The sequence below is a fragment of the Sus scrofa genome, chromosome 2, assembly GCF_000003025.6.
Source record: "Sus scrofa isolate TJ Tabasco breed Duroc chromosome 2, Sscrofa11.1, whole genome shotgun sequence".
Lineage (NCBI taxonomy): Eukaryota > Metazoa > Chordata > Mammalia > Artiodactyla > Suidae > Sus > Sus scrofa.
In genome coordinates, this window is record NC_010444.4 from 120,972,730 (window position 1) to 120,991,673 (window position 18,944).

At 39.1% G+C, this 18,944-nt stretch overlaps 1 long non-coding RNA gene across 1 annotated transcript in view; it reads left to right on the forward strand.

Annotated features, from left to right (window-relative positions):
* The window catches only part of LOC106509534, a 409,533-nt gene continuing 396,674 nt past the window's right edge, over positions 6,086-18,944 (forward strand). The window contains exon 1 of the long non-coding RNA XR_002341858.1: positions 6,086-7,227. This is a non-coding gene — a long non-coding RNA (uncharacterized LOC106509534). The remainder of the gene's footprint in view (positions 7,228-18,944) is intronic.

The window sequence follows — 18,944 nt, forward strand, 5'->3', positions numbered from 1 at the left end:
AGAGAAGGTGAGATTTAGTTTAACTTTTTTTAATTTTGTCTTTTGTGTTTTTAGTGTCACACCTGCAGCATATGGAGTTTCCCAGTCTAGGGGTCAAATTGGAGCTGTAGCTGCCAGCCTATGTCACAGCCACAGCAACGTGGGATCTGAGCTGCCTCTGCAACCTGCACCACAGCTCATGGGAACGCCGGATCCTTAACCCACTCAGTGAGGCTAGGGATCAAACCTGCATCCTCATGGATACTAGTCGGGTTTGTTAACCACTGAGCCACAACAGGAACTCCTAGGTGAAAATTTTAAGAACCTACCCATTTTGTTTTTATTCAACAAATATTCACTGAATTTTCATCTACATCAGTACTGTATTGGACAAAACCACAGTGTATATGATAGACACAGCCCTGTCCTAGGAAGCTGACTCTTGGAAAAGGAACACAGACCTTAAATAAATGGGCTACAAATAAAGAATGTAATTGCAGACTTATTCCCTGCATACTTCAAAGTGATTCTGACCATTTGATAGGCTATGCACATCTCAAAGAAACTTCCTCTCTCCAAAGACAAGAAAAATTGTCTCTTTGTTTCAATATTGTCATTAACATTATACAATATCTATCTATGTATCTGTGTGTATGATACATAGACATATGTATCTGTCTATTAAATGTTACATGTGTAATTTTTGTTAATAATTTTTTTTGTTTGTTTCTTGGAAAATATACTAGTAGTTGAGGTGAGTTATTGGAATCAGGTGACCCTAGTATGAGTCCTAACTCTGGCTATTTTTCTTTGGGCATATTATCTAACCTTTCTGAATCCACTCACTAATTTGAAAGTGTCAACAATCTACCACATGATATTGTTCTAAATACTCAATGGAATCATTAATGAAAAATGTCCAGTGGAAAAGTGGCATTGAATATAATAAATGAATGGTGAAACAATAACAATGCTTAAGTAAATTTTTCATGTAGCAGAAACATTTAGAAGTGTCCTGCTCTAAAGTTTTGGGCCTGAAATGGATTTGTAGGGAAGAGAAAAATGTTAAACTGTGGGTCTTTGTTTAAGAAAATAGTTGTACTTATACTTGCACAAAGAAATTTTAATAAAACCAAGTCAACAGAATTTTAAGTAGCTACTATTGATGTGTCAGAGATGAATAACAAACTTTCCGACTGAAAAAGTTTAAAATTGGTTGCAGAGGTATAGGACAATATTCTTAAAATAATAATTGTTCACATTAACTTTATGTGGGTTTTGATTTCTCTCTCTCTAGCCTCCTTTCCCCAGTAACCTCAGAGAATGGGGCTGTGACATAGTGTATTAGCTAGTTCTGTCTAACAAAATAGCCCCCAATTCAGTGACTTAATATAATAATTACTTCTTTCCACTCATGTGTTTGCTTTCAAGCTGGAGATCTGGTGACAGAGGTTGAGCTCAGCTAGGCAGCTCTGCTTTAAGCTGGACTTTTTTCAATATTGATTCCATTCAGTGTTGCTGCATGCGTATTCATTTTGGGGCACAGCATCAAGGAACCTTAGCTACTCAGTGAGAGATTCTTTTCAAGACACTTGCAGAGACATGATAGTGCAAGCAGAAATCCAAGATTCTGGGAAAGCCTAGGTCAGCCCTAGTATGTCCTTACTTCTGCCCATAGGCCAATGGCCAAAACCAATCACATAACCAGATCCAGAGTTAAGAGGCAAGGAAATACACTGTACTTATAGAGACCATGAGACTGCATTCTCTCCTGGCAAAGATCAGGGATTCTGTTCTAAAATAGGGTGGGAGTTATGTGTAAGGCAAGTACATTTACACCTAATATTAAAGAATTCTCTCTATGTAGATCAATCAGGCAAAAAAAGAGAAGAAAATGGCAAGGAAATATGATTGAATCATGAATTTCTCCCTGAGAAATTCTAATATACCTTTCAGTGTTTTGAAAGATTCCTTTGCTCAGTTGTTAAGCACCACTGGATAGTATTTTGAACATTTCAAAATAAACTGTTTCAGTGGAGCTGAAATGTACTAATTTTGAATACTTAGCCATCTGGAGCATTAGATGTTTAATTACAGCTGAAAACTCATGAATGAACAGTATGGGGCAGTTTTTCTTTCCAGTGGATCCCAATTGTCTTTGTCTTTATTCTCAAGAGAGGAAAAAGAAGAAGAAGAGGAAGAGGAAGAGGAAGAGGAGGAGGAGGAGGAGGAGGAGGAGGAAGAGGAAGAAGAAGAAGAAGAAATATGCCAGTGGTTATATTATGCTTTTTCTTGGGCTTTGTTCTTTTCTTCTCTTTGTATGTAAGCTCATCTAGGAAACACTGTGAAACCACGCCAAGATCCCTGTCTCATTTCATAAAACATCAACCATAAATGCAAGTCTCTCTGTTACATAAAATAGCAATAGTCCTAGAAAAGTATTTTATTTTATTATGTCAACTGAATTTAAGGTCAGTTTCCTCAAAGCTTATAAGTTTCACATTTCTTTTGGAGCATATTCCTCCCTGTTCCATCTATTTAACACTCTTAATGGTTAACCACAATCATAAACACAAAAGAATGAAGATTCTCTTTTCAGTATGAGAAGGAAAATGAGTATCACAATTCAGCTAAAAATTAAGAGGTTAAAAAATTAATCAGATGTGATACTATAACATTGTATAGCATTTATAAAATTACAGATTTCAGAATCGCTTTTTCCCATTCACTTCTGAATGTACTAAAGGTCAGTAAAAACCAACTTGGTAAACAGTATTTAATGAGCCTAAGGTGTGCGCACTCCTGGCCATATAGTAGAGAACACATAGATCTAGTTTAAGACCTTTCTGCCACTGACAAGCTTTCAGTTTGGTTGAGGCACAGAGTTTGAAAGAGTCAACTGGAATCTAGCAGTATATCATATGCTACACTACTCAGTATTAAAGGTCACCTGCCTTTCTCCATCCTATTTTAATGAGATCTGTCCTCACTGTCTATTATTATCTCTCAGCATACCTTGCTTAAATCTCTCAGAGCATCTATCATAGCTTGTGATTCTAGATTTGCATACTTGCTTATTGCCTGCTACCCCCATTAGATCAGAAGCTGTAATGGCAGGTGCCTCGTCCATTTAGTCACTGATATTATACCCCATGCTTAGCATAAGGTCAGCATCTATAAATATTATTGAATGGATGACTGAGTGAATGAATGAAATAAAAAATAAGTGAATACTTATCACTGCTTGAGTAAAATTAGAGAATTTTACTTTGATCTGGTGTGTCTGATGGAAGGCACATAATTTGGGGCTTTTTTGTTGTTGAGAGGTAGGATGTTAGATGGAAGAAAAAAGGGCAGTCAGAGAAGTAGATGTGAAAGAAATGTGTGAATACCATCTTCTCTCTTACCCTAAATGTGCAAGTCCCAGGTTCAAGGAGCAGAGAGTGAGACTGTGGCTACCTTGGATCTTGAAGGTAGTTCTTTAGGAGTCAAGTGTATTGTAATAAGGATCTCTCATTAGTGAGCATGCAGTCATAACAGCAGCTCCTTTCTACAAAGCACTTTGAATGTGTCTGGTCCTGTGGTCAGGTGTTTCTATAGCATAATCTCTGAACAACAGCCCAAATTTAACCTTCTGAACATAGCCCTGAGAGGTAGGTAATATGACTGAATCCATTTTGCATTGATGTGATTAAGCATTACGAAGGGCTAAACAGTACCAAGGTACCTCTGCTGGGATAAGAACCCAGTTCTCTCCATAAGAGCACATGCTCTTGTCCCATGTGTCTTCCAAGAAAAAGAGACAGGAAATAAACTAGGGTCTAGTTCTTTTTCTGATTAAGTTCATTTGGTTTCCCTTTCTTTCTTGTGGATGGAAACAACTATGGGACAGGCATTTATTCAGTCATATAATCCATCAATATTTATTGAACTTTTAGGCCCTTAAAAGTACAAAAAAATCACCCATTCACCTAGGTAAATAGCTCCTGCACACTCTTTATGTGCCGGTACAGTTCTAAGTTCTTTTAATTTATCAGTAAGTTACAGTTAAATAATCCTACTATCATGAAGTTTATAGTTTTGGATAAACAAACCATATTCATAAACAAAATAACTAATAAGTAAATTATATTGTGTTGTATGTATGTCTGTATGTATGTATTTGGCTGTTCCCTCGACATGTGGAAGTTCCCCAGCCAGGGATGGAACCCAAGCTACAGCAGTGATAGTGCCATACCCTTAACCACTGGGACAGCAGGGAATTCCAACTGTGTTTGAAAAGGTGTTCACTGAAATGGAAAAACAAAGGTTAAGGCGCCTGGCCACGAGGTTCAAGGAAGGAGGAAAGTCAGGTGGTATGTGTTCATAGACGGTTTAGATGAGGCTTCAGCAAACAGCTGACATTGGAGCAAAGACATGGGGAAGTAGGGAGAAAGCCTTGTGGATCCCTGGGGGAAGGATGTTTGGGTTAAGGAACAGCGGGTGCAAAGGCCTTAGGTGGAGTGAAGACAAGACTTTCCAGGAGTTCACACTCTTGTGGTGAAAAAGCTAAACAAACAAAGTAATTACAAATAATTGTAGTTGAGGATAGTAAGTCTTAAAGAGAAGGTGTGTCTAGTGTAATGAGAGCAATGAAGCAAAGGAAGTGACTGCCTAGGGGCCTGAGGAAGTGCTGGCTGAGGAGGTGAGGTTTTCATTCCTTTCCTCAAACAAAGGAGGTCTTAAGGTTGATGCGCAGGACTGCCAGATGGCAGAGCAGCAGTTCGAGCACTGCACATTCAGGAAGAAAGAAGAGAGCTTTGTCTGGTGCCCAAAGGGGACCAGGCGCTGATGGCTTAGAGAGGTAGACTGGGATCAAGTCATGATGAGACTTGCTTACTGCTAGAAGAGCATTTCACTTCTTGAAGATGATGTGGAGGCCCTGAAAGACTTAAGGGGGGCTGTTTCAATTGATGAGAAAATGGAGGCTCCTAAGAAGGTAAGAAACTTCCAGGGCCACAGAGCTACCGAGTGGGGGAGCCAAGATTTAAGCCTGAGCTTTTCTACCCTCTGAACCATGAAGATATCACATTTCCCCCTGTATATGTAAGAGTGTGATATAGTTACTGCAGAGCAGTTAGTTCTCTGTGGGGACAGTGGTGGTGTTCTTGTTAGAGAAGACAGGTCAGTGGTTACCTGCCTTGTCTTTGTGAGATGCAGAATCCACTCTGCCCAGTGCTCTAATTTCTAAGGAACATAGTGCTTATGTCACCAGTTATTTTACTAATGTTTACATCATAGAAGTGGCCAATAATATTTCTCCCTTTTAGTAGTTGAATACATGATGTCATGGGTATATGGAATGACTTCTCTGAATTCACCCAGAGAGTCATTCTCAGACCTGCATGAGAAGGAGGCTAAACAACCACAAATAAACATGCAACATGAATGTATCCAGTCAACAGGAATATGTTGGGCCCTGTTTTTAGGAGATAGAGCTACATGTAAAAAGAATTACGTTAAACAAACAAGTTTGATGTTTTAAATTGGAGGTGCATTGAAATAAGATGAATAAATGTATCAATTAGGCAGGATAATTCTAGCTAGTTTTCTTTTTTTTGAAAAGGTAAATGTAGACGCTACTGTTAGAAAACACTATTCTTTGCAGATTTTTTTTTTTTTTTTTTTTTTTACAAATGATTGTAAAGGAAATGTGTTAGCCTGAATGTCTTGTTTTGTTGTTATATGAATATATGTACATTTTAAGCAAGACCTGAAGGATTTACATCCTCCCTACTGATGTGTGTGTGTCTGTGTGTGTGTGTGCATGTGTGCTAGGAAAATATTTGTAAACATGTCAAACTTTCAGAATATAATTTAAAATTTTTGTCTTTTTAGGGCTATACCCATGGTATATGGAGTTCCCAGGCTAGGGGTTGAATTGGAGCTATAGCTGCTGGCCTGTGCCACAGCCACAGCAACACCAGATCCAAGCCGTGTCTGTGAGCTTAACCCACTAAGTGAGGTAATACCAGATCCTTAACCCACTAAGTGAGGTAATACCAGATCCTTAACCCACTAAGTGAGGCCAGGGATTGAACCTAAGTCCTCATGGATGCTAGTCAGATTTGTTCCCTTTGAGCCATGATGGGAGTGGAACTCCTTAAATGTGAAGATTATGATAATGTTTGGTATGAGTTATGGGAAGGTTGATTGTGAATCTGACTACCAATATATGAGGTAGAGCAGGTAAATTTAGGTTAAAAAAATAGACCTCTAAAATTCACTTAAAGAACAAAAAGTTGATCTCTTTGTCATGTAAGGGTCAGGCTGGGAACTCAGGTCTTGGAAAGTTCTCCATGTTTGATTCAGAAACAAGACTGCTGGCTGCCTTGGCATCTTTAATGTATGGCTTCCAGCTAGTCCTGAGTGTTGCCATTGTAACCACCTCAATGGGGAAAGAGCATGGCACTTGGATATTGTTAATAGGTCTGGTCCGGAATTGGCACACTCACTTCTGCTCATATGCCCAGGCAGAGGGTCCCGAAAGTGTTACACCTAACTGCAAGGGAGGCTGGGAAATGGAGTTGTGTTACAAACAAGGGGAGAGTGTGTTTTGGTGGATAGCTAGGAGTTCTGCTTTAACTGCATACACCTATCTATCTGTCTATGTATCTATTTATTTATTTTAACCTGCTGATGGGAGAATGATTCCAGGAGCAAAAAAGCATTACCCCTTTATTTGCTACAGATTCTGTGCACTAAACACTGGTACTTGTGAAAACTCAAGTCCCACCTGTCGGTATCACCTCGTTTGACTCACCTTTCTCACTTTATTCACTTTCCCACGATTTAGCCCAATTGAATGATGTTGCTCATTCACATTCAGGGTGATACCAATTTGCAACCATTAACCACTGATTCTCAAACTTCAGCAGGTTAGAATCAGAATTTTCTAACCTCAGAGCCAAATCACCTGCAGAGCTTGTTACTCCACAAATTGCCAGGCCTCTCCCCAGAGTTTCTCTTTTAGTAGGAGTGGACCTGCCTGATCATTTGCATTTCTAATATGTTTCAGGTGATATTGGTTTGCGATCTGGGCCCAGACACTTTAAAAACCACCATCTTGCGCTCTACGAAGGTGGCTGCATTTTTCTCTCCTGGCATCTTCCACCTTCTTACATCAAAACTAGTTTTCTCTTCCCCAGAAAGGGGTTGAAGGGATCTGCCTGTCTTCTGGAAGGTGAAACTGAAGTTCTTTCTGAGCTGGTAAGTGTTTGGGGTTAAATGCTGTGTTCTCGAATTGTGCTTTTAACCACATTTAATTGGAGGGGCAGCCATGATATCGTTTCCTGAAGCTGGTACCCTTCCACCCCTCTAACTCAGAGTTCTTTTTCTTTTGTTTGAATTTTCTTGTTGTACTGTTCAAATTCACGTTTTGCTTGTCTACTGGCTGACAAAGGATATTTAAACAGCTTTATTCAAAGGCTGAAATGTGTTGCTTTCATCTTAGAAAGTAGAATATAAGTCCGCGTTACTTGGGAAAGTGTGTTTGTTGTCTCAAATGTCTAGCTTGTCTGGAACTTCTAAGAAATGTTCGTAAGGTAGCAACCTAACCATCACTGGGATAAATGTGAAAGACCGTATTTTTTTATGGTTTGACATCTTGACTTCTATTTATTATTTGAAAATAATAGGCTTATTATTGGCTTCTGCAAATTGCCTATGTAACCGCAACTGAATTACACATGACCAATGTGGGTTTTGTTTTTTTGGTTTTTTTTGTCGTTGTTGTCGCTACTCAGAGTTATCTCAGGCAAACAGGAGTCTACATGAAGTACAATCATATCCTTTGACCCAATTTGTTGCTTATTTCTCTTGGTGATTCACAGTAAGACACAACAGGTGCTAATCTGCCAGGGCAGCAAAGTGCAAAATAGATTCGAGACAACAGTTTCAAGTCTTACAGGTAATTAACTCAGCATGATTTAGTTGGATTTGTACCAAATGTTTGTTTGCTCATGCTGAGAAAAAATAATACTTCGGCCCTTTCATCAGTGAATCTGAAAATGCTTCACAAACATTAATTAATGCTTATCACACATCGCATCATGCCCATTTCCAGATGAGGAAACTGAATGATAGGCAGTAGCCCAGTCATTGCCTGCAGCTCTGAGGCTGGGTGCAGTCAAGTGTAAAGTGGGAGAGTCGTTTTGGTCCCCTGACCTTGGGGTTATGCTTTTTCCTGTTAAGGAGCTGCTGTCACCTCATACGGAACTGGGACAACTAGCTTTGGCATCTTATGTATTCAAAACACAACAAAAAGTGGGAATTGAGGAAGGATACATGATTTTGTTTTAGATAGCAAAATCCTGCAAGGAGTGTGGGCATGTAAGCACATGGTTGAATCTTCTAAATGTCTCTAACCTTGAGATAGAATTCTTTCACCACTGTATTCTCTAAGGTTATTGGACTTTGCCCTTTGGAGAGAGGGACCACTGTGTGACCTGGAATAGGAATGGTTACTTCTCCATGCGTCAGATCCTGAGGTAGTGGGGTCAGAGGTTCAGCCCAACCCTCAGGGAGGCATCACACCTCAATTCAGCTTTCCATAGAACAAGCAGCTGTTCTGGCACTGCCCAGGGATACAGCTAAACTCCACACTAAGCATTTGCTACATGCCAGCAGTTGGCATTTCCAAAAAACTCCTTGAAAGGCAAGTGCCTGGCCCAGGCTGCTGTCTGCCACCTGCAAGGTTGCTCTGATGCTTCTTTTAATGGGAGGGAGCGCAACAGGTGTTGGTGGGGGGGGGTTCCCTTTTGTGGACCATATCTCCAGCCTGGCCCAGTGCGAGCTCAACTCTCCTGGGCCAGACACACCTCTCTGTAGGGAGACATGGGTACCCGCTCACCTGCCTCCTTTGAGTTCTAGCCTGTACCAGGCGATGACATGGCTGGTGTTTGCCCAAGCCCTTTGCATGAGTCCATTTTTGGTGGTAGAATCTTGATTTTTCAGTTGAGTCCTCAGTCCTGATGCCAACATAAACAGTAGTGGAGATGTTTTTATCTTTGAAGATGAGAACAAAGGAATCAAGAGTCCAAACTCTGAATTGTGCATTTTACAGGGCATCAATATTAGCATAGTATCTATATAATTTAATTTTATGTATATGTCTATAAACACTCCAGGTTGTCCTTAGGAAAAGGCTTCAGGCATTCCAGCTAAGGTGGCAAGAAACATAGTTGCTGCTTTGCTATAGCATACACCTGTTTGCTTTTTGTCTGAGGTGGGGGCTTCCTCTCCTGTGGTTGAGATAATTGTGCTTTATTGCTACTCCATAAGATGATGTGGGATTTTTTTTTAGATGCCTCCTTGTTAAATTGCCTAGTTAGGTGACTCTGAAGTGACACTGTTCATTGGAATGATCTAGAGATCCTGTTTTTAAAAAAAAAATCGTGCAGCTTCCTGGCTCTACCTGAAGAGCTGTAGGCTTAATAGGTCTGGGAGGGGGTGCCGAATAGCTGTGTTTTTAACAGATAGGCTTAGATCATTCAAATACATATAGTCCATGGACCACACTTGGAGAAACCTTAGTTGCTTTATTTTTTGCTTCTGTTTATTTGGGTACACTCTTGGCCAAACTTTCCTCTTACACATGGTGGTTGCTTACTTGTTGGTTAAATCCCAAGAATAGCCTTTGCTACTTACCTGGTCTCAAAGCCTCTTTTCTCACCTGAATGTCCTTTCCTGCCTATGATCTCTTTATCTTTGTGTGTTCATTTGGGTACACAAAGACAAAAGAAAAATGTGTTAGGCAAGAAGTGTTAAGTTTTGGTAGGAATTCTAATTTGAAAACCTGCCTGTTAAACATGGTCATAACACCATTCAGCCCCCTTAGGTGGCAATTAATGAGGTTTTGTTTAAATAAATAGAATGGTATGCTTTTGGGTGGCCCAGTTTTTAGGAAATGATCATTATCAATCAAGAACAAGTTTTTTGTGTTTCTGGGTGTATGTATATACTTAAATACATAGGCACATATATATGTATGTATGTATACACATACATATATAGGCACATACATATGTATGTATATATATGTATGTGTATATATATGTATATATATGTATGTATACACAAACACATATAATGTATATACAATGTGTATGCATATATGTGTATGTACACACACATATGTATATACACATACATACATATTTATACACATACATAAATATACGTTATATTGTATAAATTTAATGAGAGCGCACTCTAAGCTTACCAAGTTGAATGCAAAGCACAGCCAAGTCCATTTGCTGGCATATCGTCTATGACTGCTTCTGTATTAGAAAGGAAGACTAATGATCATAGAACCTCTAAGGTTCACCAAGCCTGAAATGCATACCGTCTAGTCCTCTGCAGGAGAGTTTGGCTGTCCTGGCTCCACACTGCATAGAATGAGCTATTGCTCTGGTCACTGCCCACGTGGAATAAACACAAGAGCATAAGTTAAATTTGTCCCTGTGGGGCATTATATTTCCTATGAGTCTTTCTGAAACACTGGGATCACTTGCTGGTTGAGTATTTTATTGGATTCCCTTAGGCATAAGTGTGGGGGGGGCAGCATTTAAAATAATACATTGGAGATAGGTCAGAAAAGCTTGCTACTGTGAATACTCAAAAGGAGTCTTTATACCATGGTTTTTCAAACTATGAAATGAGAAATGCTCATATACCTTTAGGTATGACTATGTATTTATAAAGAGTTTGGTAAATAACAGCATAAACAGAGTTAGACTCTCAATTCTGTGTTATCCCTTAGATTTAAGGTGCTCCATCTCTAAAAGAAAGTATGACATGGAGTTTTTCTTCCAAGCTTTTTTTAAATCCAAGTGGTTTTGGAGAAGTAGTGTGGGGTTTATTATTTTTTTGTTGAAGGGGATCATGAATTGGGACATACTGACTTAAGCCCCTGCTTTTTTCCCTCCTAAATTGTTCTGAATAATTCTAAATAAGCATTATTTGTCTTTTTGCGCCACTGGGTCAGGATATTTTATCCACTTAGTTGCAGCTCTGTGCACCTAGTTGAAACACTATTAATTTGTGACTTCAAAGTCTATATTCACACCATTCCAGTGATGAGCACTGATCATTCTAATGGTTTTAAACACTGTTGTTGTTAAAAAAACAGCCTCCAAAGACTGCCTCCAGAGGTTGCTCAATTATTTAAGATGCTGATGCAGAAAAGCAGTACATTCTGAGGAAGACATGCCATTAATTAACATGTCTTCTGGTTTATCCTTGTCCTTCTTCCCTTCTTAGCCTATTGTCAAGTTTGTTTAGTTCATAATAACTAAGGAAGAATTTTGCTATAGTGTTTGTGGGCTTATAAAATTTTTTCATTACATACAGAAAGCTTAGTGTACTGGGGTGGGGGATCAAGGTGGTGGTGAGATGCATATGTGGAGAAAAAGGTTATGTTCTCTGCAGCGTTTTTTTGGCTCTACCAGGAGCTTTGTCTTGAAATTCACCAGTAGGCTGAACTCAAGATAAATACACTTGAGCAGTGTTCTCTGACTCTGTGTGGGGGGAAGGGGCTTTTATTATTGATGTCTTAACCATTGGTCCTAGTCACAAATCACTTACTATGCCTAGAATTGTGATGGTAGCCCCCAACCCATCCATCCAAAACCACTGATTCAGTCAATGATTCAGGGATGTATTTGTTACCCTTCTGTTCTGAGTCAGCAGTTTCCCGTTCAGGTTTGATAGCTTCTGGAGACATCATGAGACTTGAAACAAATCCATTCTCTGATAATACATAGAAAAGATGTTACATGAACATTTAAACTGCTTTCTCCAAGCTGGTTCAGATGGCAATGTGGACGCCTAACCACCCGGAGCCATGAAACAAGCAGGTGTGGAAGAGGAAGCCTGAATCCTCTGGCTCAGGACATGAACCATGAGAGATAAACAATAGATGGGATCTCCATCATGACATATGGAAGTCCCCAGGCTAGGGGTTGAATTGGAGCTGTTGATGCTGGCCCAGGCCACAGCCACAGCAACACAGGATCCAAGCTTCGTCTGCGACCTACACCACAGCTCACAGCAATGCTAGATCCTTAATTCACTGAGCAATCCCAGGGATCGAACCTGGAACCTCATGGTTCCTAGTCGGGTTCATTAACCATTGAGCCACGAGGGGAACTCCGAAAATGAATTTTGATGGCAGAAGCCATTGGATTTTTTGGGTGGGTTGGCTAAATCTTGGGAGGAAAAGGAGTTAAATAAGACATATGTTTTAGCTTGAACAACTGAATGCATGATCTTATTTATTGGGATTGACAACATAGGAGTGAAACAGTTTGGGGGAATATAATAAAGAATACTGTTTGAAATGTCCATTTGACATCCAGGGGAGATTCAGAGGACATCATTGGATATAGAAGCCTATCGTTAGGGAGAGATCAAAGCTGGAGATGAACTACTGACTCCCAAATTTTATATTTGTCATTTAAGGTCTTGAGACTTTATAAGATTACATTTCTACAGAGCATAATTAGAAAATGAAGTCAGAATACTGAACCCTGGCATCCTTGTGACATTTGGAAGTCAGAAAGAAGAGAATTCAGCAAATAAGAGGAAAAACCAGGAGACAACTTGTCCTTAGAACTGGATAAATAAAGATAATGGGGATGGTGATAGGATGGCCTCAGCACTCAGTGGGGACCTGTACTTGCTTGGCAAAAACATACTTAAAAATAATTTTTAGGGAATTCCTTAGTGAATAAAGTAAACAATATCACTGCTAAGCTGCAGTTCATGAAAGTTAAGCTGGAATTGGTAAGGATGGGGAGAATTTTGGTGAAGGAAACTGGGAGTAAGGGGAGATGGGATGACTGGACAGCATGTGTGCCACACAAATGCTTTTAAGATTTCTGTGTGTATGCGACCTAAGGCAATGCCCACATCTGATGCAGAGAGAAGGGGCAGAAAATGCCAAAGTCTTCCAGGGGATGTAATATAGATCATCTTAGAAATAGTTACCTGAAGCCAGAAGGGATGAGGGTAGGGAAGTCATGGAAATGCAGAAAAATCCTGGTCAGAGGAGGGAGCTGGCAGCTAAGTTAGACCTATGTGACCTTGTAGCTACCTGATTCTCCCTTGGTATTAACTGCTTTGGACCAGGACCCCTTGCTACTTAACTTTCAGTGTTGATGCTGATTTTCTTAATTGGTGGAACTCCCAGTCATGGCGGATGCTGGACAACACCATTGTGCTGTTATCCATGCTCTGTCCTTGCCCTTTGCTTCTGAGACAGGCCAAGTGAGACTGATGGGTACTTCATGCTTCTCAGTAAATACAAATAATTACACTGAATAAGGATGTAGCTTTCTCTGAAGCATGGAAGAATGTATCATTATGTTTTCAGTCCCAAGTTTTCAAAATACATCTCTGTACTTGTCCTTACTCCTGGGATCTTGGTGTTTCTGTTTTTTTTTTATTTATTTATTTATTTATTTTTTTTGGAGCTAGTGGTAATTAAATTCTTGTCATGACTTACACAAATCAAGTTCACATTTAGGAAAAAACTTGTTCTTTGTAAAAGGAAGTTTTAATAAACGTTTTTTTGAGTTTTAGATAATGGCTAATTGACATTTTGACAGAATGTGAATCCTGGTTTCAGCATTTGACCATTAGAGAACATAGAAATGAAAAACCAATTGTGTTGAAGTAACAGAAAAAAAAAAAAGAGCTGGATTTATAAATGTAATCTTAGAAACTCCTGAGTAGTTGGTTAAATTATTGGATGAGATAGTGCTACTCCTGGTCTGCACTTGACCTTGCCCTTTCTCCCTAAGCCTCTTTGATCTCTCCCTCCCTTCTTTTCTCTTGTCTTTATGTTCTTTTTCTTTTTACATCTGCACCTGTGGCATGTGGAAGTTCCTGTGCTAGGGGTCGAATTGGAGCTGGAGCTGCAGCTGCAAGCCTGTGCCAAAGCCATGGCAACACCCAATCCAAGTCACGTCTGCTTGTGGCAACACCAGATCCTTAACCCACTGAAGGAGGCCGGGGATGGAACCCAAATCCCCACAGAGACATTGTCAGGTTCTCAACCTGCTGTGTCATAATGGGAGCTTCTCATCTTTTATTCTGCAATGGACTATATAAGCCCCAAAGTATGTAATAAGCATTCAGTAAAAGCTAACTTTGGTTATTTTTCAAATAGACTGATGTATCAACAAGAAACAAGAAAATGTTTTGTTATGATGTTCTTTCTTAAGAAACTGAAGCTGGGAGAAAGATTGATTGAGTTGGAAGGATAGAGAAAAAGGAGATCAAGTCCTATCTTCTCTGAGAAAAGATGGTACCAGATGGCTTCTGTCTCTATTGCTCCTCATCTATGTAGCTCAGCCATTTAGATGCTGCTGAAAAAGCATGTCCTTTGATGCCTACAGGTCTAATGCTGGCCTTGAAAGTAACCAAAACAGTGACTTTGAGTCACTCGTTTAACTTCTGGAGTTCTGATTTCTTTTATCTAAAATGGGAATAGTATCTTTGAATTAAATGTACTAAGGAAGTATACCTTGAAAACATAACCAAGACTTGCTGTGGTTTGGAAGCTTTTGAAGATTGTCCTTTATGAAAATGAAAGCTAAGTATGGTTTTTACCAAGTTCATCTGGTCCTTGCAGACTGACTCAACCACACAAGTTCTACTGTTTGTAGGGAAATCACTTCCAATTAATCCCTGAATGGCCGCACTCTCCCTTGGCCCAGCAGACAGCAGCTGTTCAATACCCTGAAATAGGAGACTGCCTTGGTTTGTCAAAAGGACGACACATTTTTTTCAACTGTAATTAGAGGAGTTGAGGGGTGGGTGGAAAGTTTTCCAGAGCATAATAATTTCCTCTGCTTTACTGAAAACCGAGAGCAGAAACAGATGAACAATTCCCCGTGTTGACAAAAGTAATCCAATTCAGTTGTGGTCTTTCTTTCGGACTGCCCATCCTCGGGCTCAGGCACTCAAATCTCAGAATTATCAACAGACTAGAATATAATGGCCATTTTGGAGAAGTTATTGTCTATCTTGTCAGGCCTCTTGGGAACACTTAAATCTTTGTATTAATAACATGCTGTCCTGGAAATGGTTCTTGGGAAATCACCTGAATATGTTAAAAAACTCTATGGCTGAGAGCAATCACAACTCAGCTGACTCCTCTTTAGATTTTGGTAATTTTTCAGGGTAGAGAATAGTACAACACCTAGAAGGACTGTTTGTTTTTTCCCTCTGGGACTTGCAGGGAGCCATGCATTTCCATTAGAGACCATTTTTAAAGACTTTGTAATGTCTCTCAGAAAAGGTCGAAATGCTGTTTATTTAATTCTTACAAAAACAATTTGTCCATGGACAAGTCCCTGGTTTTCTCTGGATTGTTGGTGTATTTTTTTCCCATTAACAGATTGAGGCATTTTGGCAATTTTGGTATTAAAGACAGATTAATGGAGGTTTAATTCAATAAACAGTACAGATTTAACGCAGTACCTGAAGTGACGTGTTGTTTAGCTAGGGTCTTAGTTTTCCCTCTCTTCTCACAAGCCCCAGACTGGCTTGTACTTTGCCAAAACTATTTGTGTATTTCTTAGAGCAATTTTACTGATTGTACAGGGTTTGAATCCAAGGTGGCCTATTGGATCCATCTGTGTTTCTGTTGAAGTTGGTGCCTGGCTGTATGGTTTTCTGAAAAGCGTTAAGAAACATTGTTTTTGAGTAACCACAGGGGCTGGGGGGCGGGGGATGGGGAGTGAGGAAAGCATTACCTATCCTAGCTGAAAGGACCAATTTTCTGTATTTAAATAAATTTAGTTCCACCTATATTCAACTAATTGTTTTCTAAGTCATGTTCTTTCTGCTATATCTGGTTCCCTCCCCAACCCATCCCTCCAAGGAAATCTACTTTGATGAAATCCATACCTACCCACTCCTACATTAAATGGATTACTCTTATACATGAATGCTGATAGAACAACTCTAAATAGAAAATTTTCAGGTAGAATTTAAGAAAAAATATTACCCTATTCAAATAGGGTATATTAAAACTTTTGTGATTGCATGCGAATGATCCAATGAGACCCTTCTAGACTCCATATTGGTTGAATGTGGTTTTATAAATGTGTCCATAAGCTCAAACAATGTGTTCTTTTATCAGTTCTGCTTTTCTCTGTGTTAAGTTACAGTAATTAAACAAGGAGTCATTAGCCTGGGGTGGTTTTAATGCCTTGGTAACGAATGTATATCAACCAAAATCTAAGCCAGATTGAGTCAACTTCAATTTGGAAAATGAAATTTAAGGACAAATAAGCAGAAATGGCCAACTTGGCTTTCCTAACTAAGCCAACTGCCTAAATGATAGACAATCAAATAGTTTATTTTGCTTCTAGCCACTCTTGGTATAAAAACTTCTTCCCTAGGTCCTACCAAATCAGATTCACTCGGAGTTGAATTGGGGTATGCTTAAATACAATGCCTAAAAATCTTGATATGCTGCAGTTTTAACACTTACTGACACCTTCCTTTGTGGAGCAGTGAAGATGGCTGAAAGGAACTTGAGGTTCATATTTTCTAAACGATGCCAGTTGCATGAGACCTCTATAGCTATCACTGGAGAGAACTTTGACCTTGATGTTGCTTGCTCACCTCTCGGATTTGTCTTTGTGCCTTTCTATACTGGAAATGATTGAGGGGGCCACTAAAATAACATGGAATGGGGGAGAAGTAACCCCTTCAAGAAGGGGATGTTGGTGTATCAATACATTGTCTGTTACGAAGAGATTCTTCTATGAATATTATAAATTTCTCAAGTTTTACTGTACTATGTTCTTAGATCTCTAAATGCCAAAATGAATTTAATATAATTGAATGTCAAATTGGTGTTTTATTTATGTAGGAATTTAGGTACATTTAACTAAAAGGGTAATTGAAAATTCGTGAGTGGAAAAATAGGCATGGCAAACCAACCAGTAATCTAGAGCTTAATGGTCAAACACTCAAGGAATTGTCACTAGAGAGTTTGAAAAGAAAGTTTGTTAGCAGCTCTATGATTTACACTGTTGAGGAAATGCTTGTTAATACACTTTGATACTATAACAACAAAAGGGATGATAATACTAGAGTCAAATAGTTATTGCATGCTGATTAAATGAACAAATAAGGATCTGTTGGATCCTATATTATGACACTAACATTTTGTTTAAGTCTTATTCATTCCAAAGCCTTATATAAGCTAGTGAGTCTCAAGAGTTTGCCAAGGTACTTTTAGGGGATCAAAACAGTCTTTCTAGTAATAATAGTATCTTAATCACCTTTTGCTTTGCTCAGACATTTGCACTAGTAGTATAAAATCAATGATGGATAAAACTGTTGGCACCAGGCACAAATTCACTGTTTCTTAATGACCACACAAGAAAGGGCCAGTTTGAACTAAGAATGTCCTGATAAAGCAGTGTAAATGATTCTATTAAAACTAGACATGTGAATAACATTCTTTCATATTTTGTGTGACAAAGTGGGAAGTACATGAACACTTGTACTGCAAATGAATGATGATGGATATTCTGAGGAAAGATACTTTGAGGTGTGAACTGAACAATCAAGGTTATTTAGGCTTATTTTTTATAAAATTTCTGCAAACTACTTACAGGAAAACAACTGAGAGTGTTTGATGCTGATGCTTACAAACAAAATTTTTCTGAAAATTGAATCTGTAACTATGAGCTTAACATTTTCTAAATACTTCGAGCTTTTTCCCCATGATAATGATGTTAATATTAACAAATGTGATTTCTATAGGTAAGGCGTAATGCATGACTTCCAGCATCTATCATATGGATATAAAGGATCCATGCAAGGTACAAGATAGACCAATGGATTTCATTTAATCAAGCATGAGAAATTCATTGCTACCACTTCAAATTTCCAAAATTACATCTACCACTTGCCAGGTTTAATGGAGCATCAAAAAATAATATACAGTTATTTGGAAGAGTATTAATACACTCGTTCTTTTGTAACGGTGTTTTTGTAATAAGGCTGTATTTTCTTCATATATTTGCACCAAAACAACTTATTGCAATGGACCGAAGGCAGAAGCAAATACGAGAATGAACTTACTAAGACAGGAGTTAAATTTGCCAAAATGTAAACAGCTACACAGTGCCACATTTCTCACTAAATTTTTCATTTTGAAATAGTATTTATAACATTCTTACTTGGGGTAACATGCTGGGCTTACTGCTAAAATTGATGAATAAAAATTTAAAATATTTGTAATTTCAAAGATGGTAAATACTGAGAACCCATGTAGAAGTCCTCTCTGAGAGGTCTTGACAATTTTTAAAAAGAAAGGCAGTTCTTGACGCCAAGGAGGTTGAGTGATTAGCACATGCAAGCAATTCTGGTTGAAAATCTCCTCTCCCATTTAGGCTTCTATGAGCTCTGACTCTGTGTGTCGTTCTGAAATAAGGTACCCCACCTCCAGGACAGAGTTTGGCTGCCTGACCAGGAGCTCCCATGAACCCCTGAGTTTTCTCCTGTGTGTCACACTGACCTCCCTGCAGGCTGCATTCACTCCCACTGTCCTCTCACTAAGTTGAGGAGGAGGTCCATTTCTTGGGCTTCCCAGAGCGTTTGTGAGGGCATTCTACTGTATGAAAATGAAGGCTGGGTATAATTTTACCAAATTTATCTGATCTTTGCAGACAGACTTATCCACACAAGTTCTACTGTTTGTAGGGAAATGACTTCCAGTTAATCCCTGAATGGCTTACTCTCCCTTGGCCCAGCAGACAGCAGCTGTTCAATACCCTGGAATAGGAGACAGTCTTGGTTTGTGAAAGGGGGGACTCTTTTTTTGCTCAATTGGAGGAATTGAGGGGTGGTTGAAAATTTTCCAGAGCAGAGTAAATTGTGAGGCTTGCTATTAA